General features: G+C 44.2%; 1 protein-coding gene across 1 annotated transcript in view; it reads right to left on the bottom strand.

Moving 5' to 3' along the window:
* Nucleotides 1–10000, bottom strand: part of xkr7b (XK, Kell blood group complex subunit-related family, member 7b) — an 80054-nt gene that overhangs the window by 18895 nt on the left and 51159 nt on the right. The gene's annotated exons all lie outside the window — the stretch shown is intronic.

Here is a 10000-nt window from a genome sequence, read left to right as displayed (position 1 = left end):
GCGGGAAAGGGAAAATGTATTCCTACTGACAGGTGGACCGTAAAACAGGTCTACAAGATCAAAAGACCCCCTACTCCTCTCTAAGAGTAGGCGAAAACCAAAGGCTTTGGCTGCTGGAGAGTTTCCTAGTGAAGTCGGATGGATGTGATGTAGGAGTTTCATCTACGGTAGGCTCAAAGGGTTGTGTAGATAGCTTATTACTCCAAATAGCCAACCAGCTTTCCTGAGAGAAGGGGGCAGAGTGAAGATAGTTGAAGTTAGATACAAGAGATCCTGTTAATTAGTTGCAGAGTCCTTGACGTGGCTCAACGTCTGATGTATTTTTGCATAGGCTTACTTGCCAGCATTATCCTTAGAGAGAAGGAGTTTTATTTGAACTGAGAACTCACACATAATATTCAATTTATCTCATCCAATCAAGTGTAACTGTGTGAGATATAGCCGGTAAGAAATGCTCACGTTTTATACTCTGTGCTTGATAACTGCCAACATTGCAAAGACAAACCTCACAGACGTGTTAGCTACAATGACCGATAATACAAGACTGATCTATTATGACAACGGATCATGTTTCTCTTCAAGTAAATATATGTGGTCTAAGCAGCCACAGAATTTCAAAGAATGTGTTTGCCAGAGTTTGGCAAGTACCTCTTTAGGTAGGGTGCATAAGTTTGCCAACCTTCAAGGATGGGCCTGGTGGCCTCAGGGAAATCTAGGCTACACCAAAAACTGAACTGAAAAGACTGTGATGACTAAACAAAAGATGACAGCCATATACATCATCTCATGTCTCTGTTGCTAAGGTTTCTTCTCCAGGGGTGCACCTTCAGGAGAGGTAAATATCGGCGTTTGGCTTCTTTGACTTCGGCACCCCAGAGTCTATCATCACTGTTCTTCTCTAAACATCTTTAGAGAAGTTCAACTTCAACTCTAACTGGTTCATTTTCACAATGACTGGTTGTTAGAATCATAACCCATTATAAGCCTTGATACAGGACATAGCCTACACACGATCTACAGTTTTGCCTGCAATTACAGTTTTTCTCAGTCGCTTTGGTGCTTTTTTCAGATCAGAATGAAAATTCTCATAACTATTAGTTCAACCTCCACAACATTTATAGTCATTTGTGCACATCATAATAGCAATTTCTCCTTCCTCTGAACAAATTGCAAATACTTTTGGACATGTATCAGTTGCTTTCATACAATTCTCTGCTGTTTTTTAACATTATCATTTGCTTATGTCATGTCAGTCAAAATAAACTATACTTATGAATGCTGAATAGTCGTTCCCAATAAAACTAATCTTCATTTCATTGCTTGAGTCATTACATACAAAATTGTTGAACTAGTTATCAAATTCTGTCACAATGCTGTAGAATTGCAAAGAGCATACAGCAAAAATGTACGAATTCAGTGTCTTGTACTCACTTACTCACCTAACTACAGCAATGTGTAACTTAACTGTAGTTTTCAAATGGCTGTACAAGTACTGTATAGTGCTGTCCTGAGCATGTTCAGGTAGTGTCACTGAGTTCTGACCCTTTTTTGCACTGGAAAACACTGAGAGAACTGTCATAATGAAAACATGACAAAGCCATTTGACTATCTTGTTCATAAACGATGGTGTCAAGACTTCTCATTTTGATGACACTGACAGTTTCATTGACATGAATACCTGCTTTTGAGGAATGGACTATCCATTTTGAGCAAGTGACGTGCTTTTGCAGGTCATCCACTAGGTTTTGCCGTTAGCACTAATTGTTTTGAGAATTGCACTAACTTCTGTGCAAATGTTAATAGTGATGTGAGAAAAGCACCAAAGCGACTGAGAAAAACTGTAAACCACTTCCTGGAAGCTAACTATGGTTCCTTCCAGTAACCCTGCTCTCATCTTCCAATACGTGGCATTATGCGCAGGCAGTGATTACAGTGATTGATGTTCATAGCAAATATGAAATAATGCACCACTTCCGGCGCTCTATAGCCAATCTAAGTTTGCATTTGGGGTTTTATACTTTCATTTAAGGTAGCAACCTATCAGTGCATTATTTATTGTTGGCGAAACAGGCCACCAAGCGAGCAACCAGCAAAACGAATTACATGTACCTCATCCAAATGTGGCTAATTAGCGTCAATTAGAGCCATTCCTGCATTTTTTGAAGAAACGGCAAAGCAGCTGGGAAAACTTGATTAGCCATTCAGGTGGTGGAGAGCTCCTGGGGGGTTTCAGATGCGCGTTCTGCTCTGACTATGCTCTCCGCGCACGTTCAGTGCTGCTGAGGGAGCGTGGCTGCGCGTTTCACACATCTGCATCGGAAGTTCTGAAAAGAGGCGGTGATTTCTGCCAAGACGCGACCGTCGTTTCAGAACTAATTGGATCCATTCATTTCCTTAAGGCAGGGGCTGTGTTTTGAAAAGGAGGAAGAGAAGAGTAAAATGGGTCTCTCCTCAGAATAGTTGCCACCTGATATGCAGGGTTTTTTTTCTGTTGCTCAGTTTTACTTCTTATTTGTCGCTCAGTAGTTAAATTGGCCAAGCAGAAATTAAAATTGCTTGACAGATTGTTTGATAGTGATAATACATGATCACTTGGGCTCTCATTAGAATAGCACCCTCAGTGTTTAAAAAGAGAACTGCTGTCTACCATTCCTTGTGCTCACAAACACCTGGCAGAGTTTATCTACTAGAAAGTTCAAGATGTCTCAATGCAACCAGGTCAGTTTATTCTATACACAAGATGACAAAACAGGACATTGGTTTCCCACACACTACCTACCATCCCTCAGAGCACTGTCCTTCCTGCACAGCTGGGTGACAGGGATGCAGGAGGTATTGATGTGACACTGAGGACAAGGGCAGTGGACAAAGCCGCAGGGCATTGAGCTCCACAGCCATGCAGATTCCTGACTGACTCTAGGGCTGCTGGCAAACCTGGAAATCATGCTATAAGACGGGCCGCAAGTAACATGCTGCATAATGTATGATAATGTATATATGGATGTTTTCCTGACTGTTTAAAAAGCACATTACTGTAAGTGTGGGTCCTACAGGTAATGCCATGTCAGCGTTATTTCTTTTTCGCCACAAGGCATTCTGGAAATTTTCAGCAAATCTCCTCCCTGCTCGACTTAGAGTGAAATCTCATCAGAAAAGCGAGAGACGTCTTCATGTAGCACGACACAGCGTTAGGGCTTTACAGAACTCAGCAGTGGTGCCAGTCCCTATTCATCCCGAGCCCTAGCAGTTCTCGGGAGCTGAGTACCTTTTCTTGTAACCCCCCTGTGAACACTCAGCTTCTTATGAAGGTGGCCACCACTGTTTCTATGAAATGCCATAGTTATAACCCAATGAAGTCCATTAGTAGGACTTCCTTTGTTGTCTATGGTGCTCTGGTGACCAGAAATACTTTATTGTATTTACAGCAGTTGGACAGATCCTGGGCACTTTAGCTAAATTATAGCAATTACCCAGTTTGAATTGGGAGAAAGATTGAGCTGCATAAGCCGTGGATTATGTGCTAAACCCAGGTAAGTGCCTTTCTGAGTGGCCCAAGCCTAACTGAATGTTAAGCCCTTTCCATTCCAATGTACTGCTTTGGTCAATGTTGTTTCTCTATTGTGTGTGCATGTGGGTGGGTGGGTGGGTAGGGTCTATGTATGAGTGTGTGTGTGTGTGTTTCTGTGTGTGTGCGTGTCCTTTTGTGCATATATGAGAAAATGGGTGTTTGTTTGAGGGTGTGTATATGTGTGTGTGTGTGTGTGTGTGTGTGTGCGTTCGCTACACTCTGACAAATCCCTCCCATCCACTGAGTATATAAATCACATTCCCAATAACCGAGGCTTTGACAGGCCAATCTTTATTTATTAAAAGTAAAAGTGATCAATATTTCAACACTGAACATAGCTTCAGAGCTTTATAATTCACTATACCTTTCTCTCTTTCCTCTCCACCCATCCCCCCTTTATTTTCCCCTCCATCCCCCCATCACTCGCTTCCATATTCTGTACTCTCCCCTCTGACAAAGTAATCATCGTCATTCAGCTGTAATGAGTATAAATGTGCAGTTAAGGACACTCTGACATCCCCCCATTACTGGCCATTATGTGCCACAGCGAAAGGGAGGCGAGTGGGGACGCAGTCTCTCCATCATGCCTGCCACCTGCACCCCCCTGTCCTCATTAGAGAAGGGGTGGGGTGATGTGATGGAAGGAAAATGTGGGAGGGGATTGTGCAAGATGTGTGTGTGCTTTTTTTTGGACTGGAATATGTGAGTGTTTATGTGTGTGTGTGTGTTTGTTTGTGTGTGTGTTTGTGTGTGTGTTTGATGTGAGTGTGTTTGTGTGTGTGTGTGCGTGCACGTGCGTGTGTGTGTGCGCGTGTGTGTGTGTATGTGTGTGTGTGTGTGTGTGTGTGTGTGTGAGAGAGAGTTTGTGTTTTTTTTGTGTGAGATGTGTGAGTGTCTACTGTATGTGTGTGTCTGTATATGTGTGTGTGTGTGTTTTGGTGTGAGATATGAGAGTGTTTGTCTAGGGTGAGATGTGTGAGTGTTTGCTTGTGTTTTGTGAGAGAGTGGTGGTTGTGTGGGAAAGATGGTAGATGGTTGTAGTCTGTGTTTTGTTTCTTAAGAGCCAATGGCCCTTGAAAGTGAACAGTTGTTATTAGTGTGTTATGGGATGCAAGGTTCTTCATAGAAAGATGATAAAGAGGGAAATGAAAAGGGGGAAAAGAAAGCACTAAAGACAGAAGAAGAAATAACAAAAGAAAGAAAGACAAACAGGAAAGTGTTTGAGCATAATTCAAACCAAACACTCACATTCCAAAATAACTCCCCCTTTAGACTAAACTAAACAGCTGACGTCACTACCGGCTGTCAATATCAGATCACCAGTCAAACAGTGTGATGGTGAGGCATCAACTAGGCCAGGCCAGGATGAAATGAGGGTTTATGTTGGATTTCCCATGCAGATATCCCAGCTTTAAATGGCTTGTGACAGAGGAAAAGACACATCTCTGCTGGGTTAGTGTTTGCTATACCTCTCTGTTTAATAAATGTGCTAATGACAGTGACCAAACCTACAATCACACCGAAATAGCCACAGGGAGCAGGGAACGGGGAGCAGAGTGACTCTACTGTCAGACACTGGAGAGGTAGGAGAGGAGGTCTGGACACTGTTCTCTTACGCATGGCCAGAGCTGGGGCAGTCTGTGAAAGACATAGACAAAGCCTCCAACTCCCTAAAGATGTGGAACAAGCACTCTAGCAATGGCTGGCACACACACACACACAGACACACACAGAGAGAGAGAGAGAGAGAGAGAGAGAGAGAGAGAGAGAGAGAGTGAGTCACTAACGATAGTCACAAACCTTCACAGTCGTGGCACACTCACACACACATACACACACAAAGATACATGCACACACACAGACACAGACACACACACACACACACACACACACACACACACACACACACACACACACACACACACACACACACACACACACACACACACACACACACACACACACACACACACACTCACTCACACATGCACACACAGAATCACACAGAAAACGACACTCACAAACTCTCACAGCAGGGCAGAGCAAAAAGTTCTGAAAAGTAACTGAAAAGTGTGTTCAAATCAGAGTTTTTTTTCTCCAAAGGTTGCTGACGCATCGGCTAATGGTAGCTGTGTTAACTGGAAGCTTTCTGCAGCTGATTTCCTTCAGAGAAGTCCAGATAGCTCACGGCAACCTAAACTGTTTCAGCGAAACCTGGAGGTGGGTGTGTGTGTGCAAATGCGTGTGTGTGTTTGTGTGTTTATGTGTGGTACATGGGATCAGAGATATACAGTAGTGAGTACAAAAACATAAGGTCAGATGAGTATGCGTCACCGTTACAGTAAGCCTGGGTGTGTGTGTCTGTGTATGTGTGTGTGTGTGTGTGTGTGTGTGTGTGTGTGTGTGTGTGTGTGTGTGTGTCTATATGTGTGTGTGTGTGTGTATGTGTGTGTGTGCGTGTGTGTGCGCGTGCGTGTGTGCGTGTGCGCGTCCGTGTGCGTGTGTGTGCATGTGTGTGTATGTTTGTGTACTGATGGGTGTCTAACACACTTGCTCCTTAAAGTCTTTATGATAGTTGTGATTTTGACAGTCCAAGACTCCACACAGACATAGTGCATAACCTGCTGTATCTCTCTGTCTCAATGTATCTCCCTCCCTCTCTTTCTCTCTCTCTCTGTCTCTCTCTCCCTCCTTCCCTTCTCTCTCTTTATCCCTCTCTCTCTCTTGCACAGACCAGCTGCACAAGCCCCAGCTGAGGTTGACAGACAGCGTGGTGCTGAGCACAGTCAATATCCCTGACAATTTGCTAACCCTAAAAAGAGAGAGACAGAAATACTCGCCAAATCGGATTCTTTCTGTTGCGGGCGGCCATTGTTCTTGCGACTTTCCCCCGGAAATGCAGCAAAAATGAGCTCGCCAGAATAATCGCGTTCCACGCCTCCCCTCCGCACTTTTCTCCCTGCTTCCCCCTCTCCTCTCCCCTCCTTTCCTCATCACTTCTTTTTCCTTTTGCTCGGAGTGACAATGATGGCTGATGGTAATTATTCCTATGGTAAGGCGTGGTTCAGCCGGGTCATCTGGCGCACAGCTGGATGAAGGAGTTGCTCAGATGGATGAGTGAGACGATGGTGTGTGTATGTGTGTGTGTGTGTGTGTGTGTGTGTGTGTGTGTGTGTGTGTGTTTCTGATCATCCGTGGGGACCAGCGGTGAGTGGGAGCGCTCTATGGAAGACCCATTAAACGGGGAGAGAGAACCTCTGCTGTGATGAAACCACTTTGTCTCATTGTGGAGATACCTCACATTTCTCATTTGTCTCATTGTGGAGATGCCACACATTTCTCATTTGTCTCATTGTGGAGATGCCTCACATTTCTTTAAGGCCTCAGGTAGTGTGTTTGAGAAAGAGAGGGAGGAAAAGTATGTGAGTGGAAACACCAACAGATATATATTTGTAGGTAGGATCATTTGACAGACTGATTTCTGGAGTCCGCAACACACTACTAGGAACGACCCTCCAATCCCACGGATAAGATAATAATCATCTTTAAGGGTGACCTTTAGCACTTCCATCTCCAGGGCAGGCTGACATGTATGTGTTGGCATTTAATAAATAGAGGGCTCCTCCCCGAAGCTCTCATCTTGCATTCGTCACATTTTCCACAGACTGCTCCCTCCATGCCTCGCTGGCCGAGAAGCCAAAGAGCCGGAAGCTTTCAAACGGAGTAATTTATTCCATCCATCCGTATTAGTTTATCTAATTTTCTAATTTGGCCCTAGAATCCAAATCCAAACCTCCAATTAGAGAGGTCATTGGGCTGGAACAGAGAGATGCACGCCCCACTCTCCACACGCCAGGGCTCATGGCTTTTTGTTCCTCTGCAACACTCCTATTAAAAATGCATGCATCGCATACCTATACAATCCTGTGTACTGGCACACAGACACAAACACACACACACACACACACACACACACACACACACACACACACACGCATCCCCTGAGAGACATAGCCATAGCCATGTAAGACTGTGGTGAACACACACAACCACACATTCTTCATTCGAATCTCCATTGCTTTGATTGTTTTAATGAGACAAAATCTTTGTGCCTCACATGCACGACTTAAAAGAATGAGGCTTTGAGACAAGGCGGAATATTCAGAATGGTTTCATCAATAAGACCTATTGAACAGATAATTGACTGAAAGTACAAAGAACAAAGAAACTTTCTTTCTGGATGCTCATAAAAAGCCTGCTCTTTGGCCTGGAAGAAGGGAATGGAATTTTACTTTAATTGACTTCAATTAATTGAACTATTACAGCTGATTAAATAGTCCAGTAAAATAAGGACATAGAAAGTGATCAATAAGCTCATCCACTCTGCAGGAGCTCTCTCATGCCCTTTCCTGCTGTGCTCCCTCTCTCTCTCTCTCTCTCTCTCTCTCTCTCTCTCTCTCTCTCTCTCTCTCTCTCTCCATGCCCCTTGCTTTCTGTTTCTCTCTCTCTCTGTATGAGTTAACTGCCGTTCTGACCCTGCCAGTTTCCATGGTGATGTCACACAAGTGCTGTACAAGGTTCTTTGTCAGATTAATTTATTTGGAGTGCTGGGATATCACAAAGCAGCACTGTCAGACTCTTTGTTGCAGTTGGATCGGGTTTTATATTTATTTCTGCTTTATTTTTTAATTTATTGTTTTAGTTTATCGCGACAGACAGCATTGTGGCACAGCGTTTGCCAGTTTATTGAACAAAACATTACTTTTCTGACTTGGCCATAAATCTAAAAGTATGAAACATGATTGGGTGCATTGAAATTTGATTGTGAAATGCATTTTGTGAAATGCATTTTGCATTCACATTTCTGTTGGTTGCCATGTGATATTACTATATATAAAACATACATACACCAGGGTAAGGAAGGAAGCCTATTGTATAACACGTTCTGGATGTTCCAGGATTTACTTAACAGAGTGCCAAAGGACAGAGTTTACAAAAAACGAATTTTGCAAGGTCTCTGCCGTCACCTTGGAAACCTGAAAATATCTATTGAGAGAGTGACAGAGAGAGGGGGAAAGATAGAGGCAGAATGGGACAGAGAGAGATGTAGAGAAAGACTGATGATCAGATAGAGGGATGGAGAGACAAGCCCAGAGAAACAGAGAGAGAGAGAGGTGTGTGTGTGTGTGTGTGTGTGGGGGTTGAGAGTGATTTGGGGGTAAACAGCAGGGCAGGAGGAGAGAGAGGAGAGAACAAACAATCGATGTGCCCCTGTCAGCCTCTCCCGGCTGATAAGATCACTGTGTGAGCGCCGGCGTTTGGGGAGCTCGCAAATCAGCTCAGTTGAAAGGGCTCCAGACGGAGTGAAGGTGTGAAGGTCTATGAATGACCTGTCTGACAGAGGGAGATAGAGCAAGAGAGAGAGCAGAGAGAGAGAGAGAGAGAGAGAGAGAGAGAGAGAGAGAGAGCGAGTGTGTGTGTTTAGAACTTGTGACCAGGTGTTGCTGGTTGTTTGCCTGTCTGAGTTTCTGTGTTTACTATGTGCACTAAATGCAATATTTGTCCGACCCAGTGACTGTGTTCTGTGTCATATTCATGCTCAGAGAGTGTGTGTTCTGTGTCATATTCATGCTCAGAGAGTGTGTGTTCTGTGTCATATCCATGCTCAGGATGTATGTGTTCTGTGTCATATTCATGCTCAGAGTGTGTGTGTTCTATGTCATATTCATGCATCTGTGTTTGTGGGTGGTGTTATTGCTGTTTCAATGTCCGTCACATGCTGTCATGTAGCTCTGAACCTATTTGAACTTCCTGATCTTCCACGGTTTTATCTGTGGGTGCCGAAGTCTGTGATTGTGCAAGTGTGTGAACCTGTGTGAGTGTGTATGGCTGTGATTGTGCAAGTGTGTGAACCTGTGTGAGTGTGTATGGCTGTGATTGTGCAAGTGTGTGAACCTGTGTGAGTGTGTATGGCTGTGATTGTGCAAGTGTGTGAACCTGTGTGAGTGTGTATGGCTGTGATTGTGCAAGTGTGTGAACCTGTGTGAGTGTGTATGGCTGTTATTGTGCAAGTGTGTGAACCTGTGTGAGTGTGTATGGCTGTGATTGTGCAAGTGTGTGAACCTGTGTGAGTGTGTATGGCTGTGATTGTGCAAGTGTGTGAACCTGTGTGAGTGTGTATGGCTTTGGCTGTGCAAGTGTGTGAACCTGTGTGAGTGTGTATGGCTATCACATGGTACTGTGAGGAGGGGAAGTGGTCATTCATGTTTAGCAGTCTGAAATCAATTTTTCACAGACACACACTCACCCCCATCATCATCACCCAGCAGCATCCTCTCTGTCCTCTGGAAGCTCTCAGAAAGACTCTCTCTCTCTCCCTCCCTTCCTCCCTCTCCCTCCCCCCTCTCTCTCTCTGCGGTGCAGCCGTGGCTG

Source organism: Alosa alosa, chromosome 4 (genome assembly GCF_017589495.1).
Source record: "Alosa alosa isolate M-15738 ecotype Scorff River chromosome 4, AALO_Geno_1.1, whole genome shotgun sequence".
Taxonomy (NCBI): Eukaryota; Metazoa; Chordata; class Actinopteri; order Clupeiformes; family Clupeidae; genus Alosa; species Alosa alosa.
This window is presented reverse-complemented; position numbering and strand designations above follow the sequence as displayed.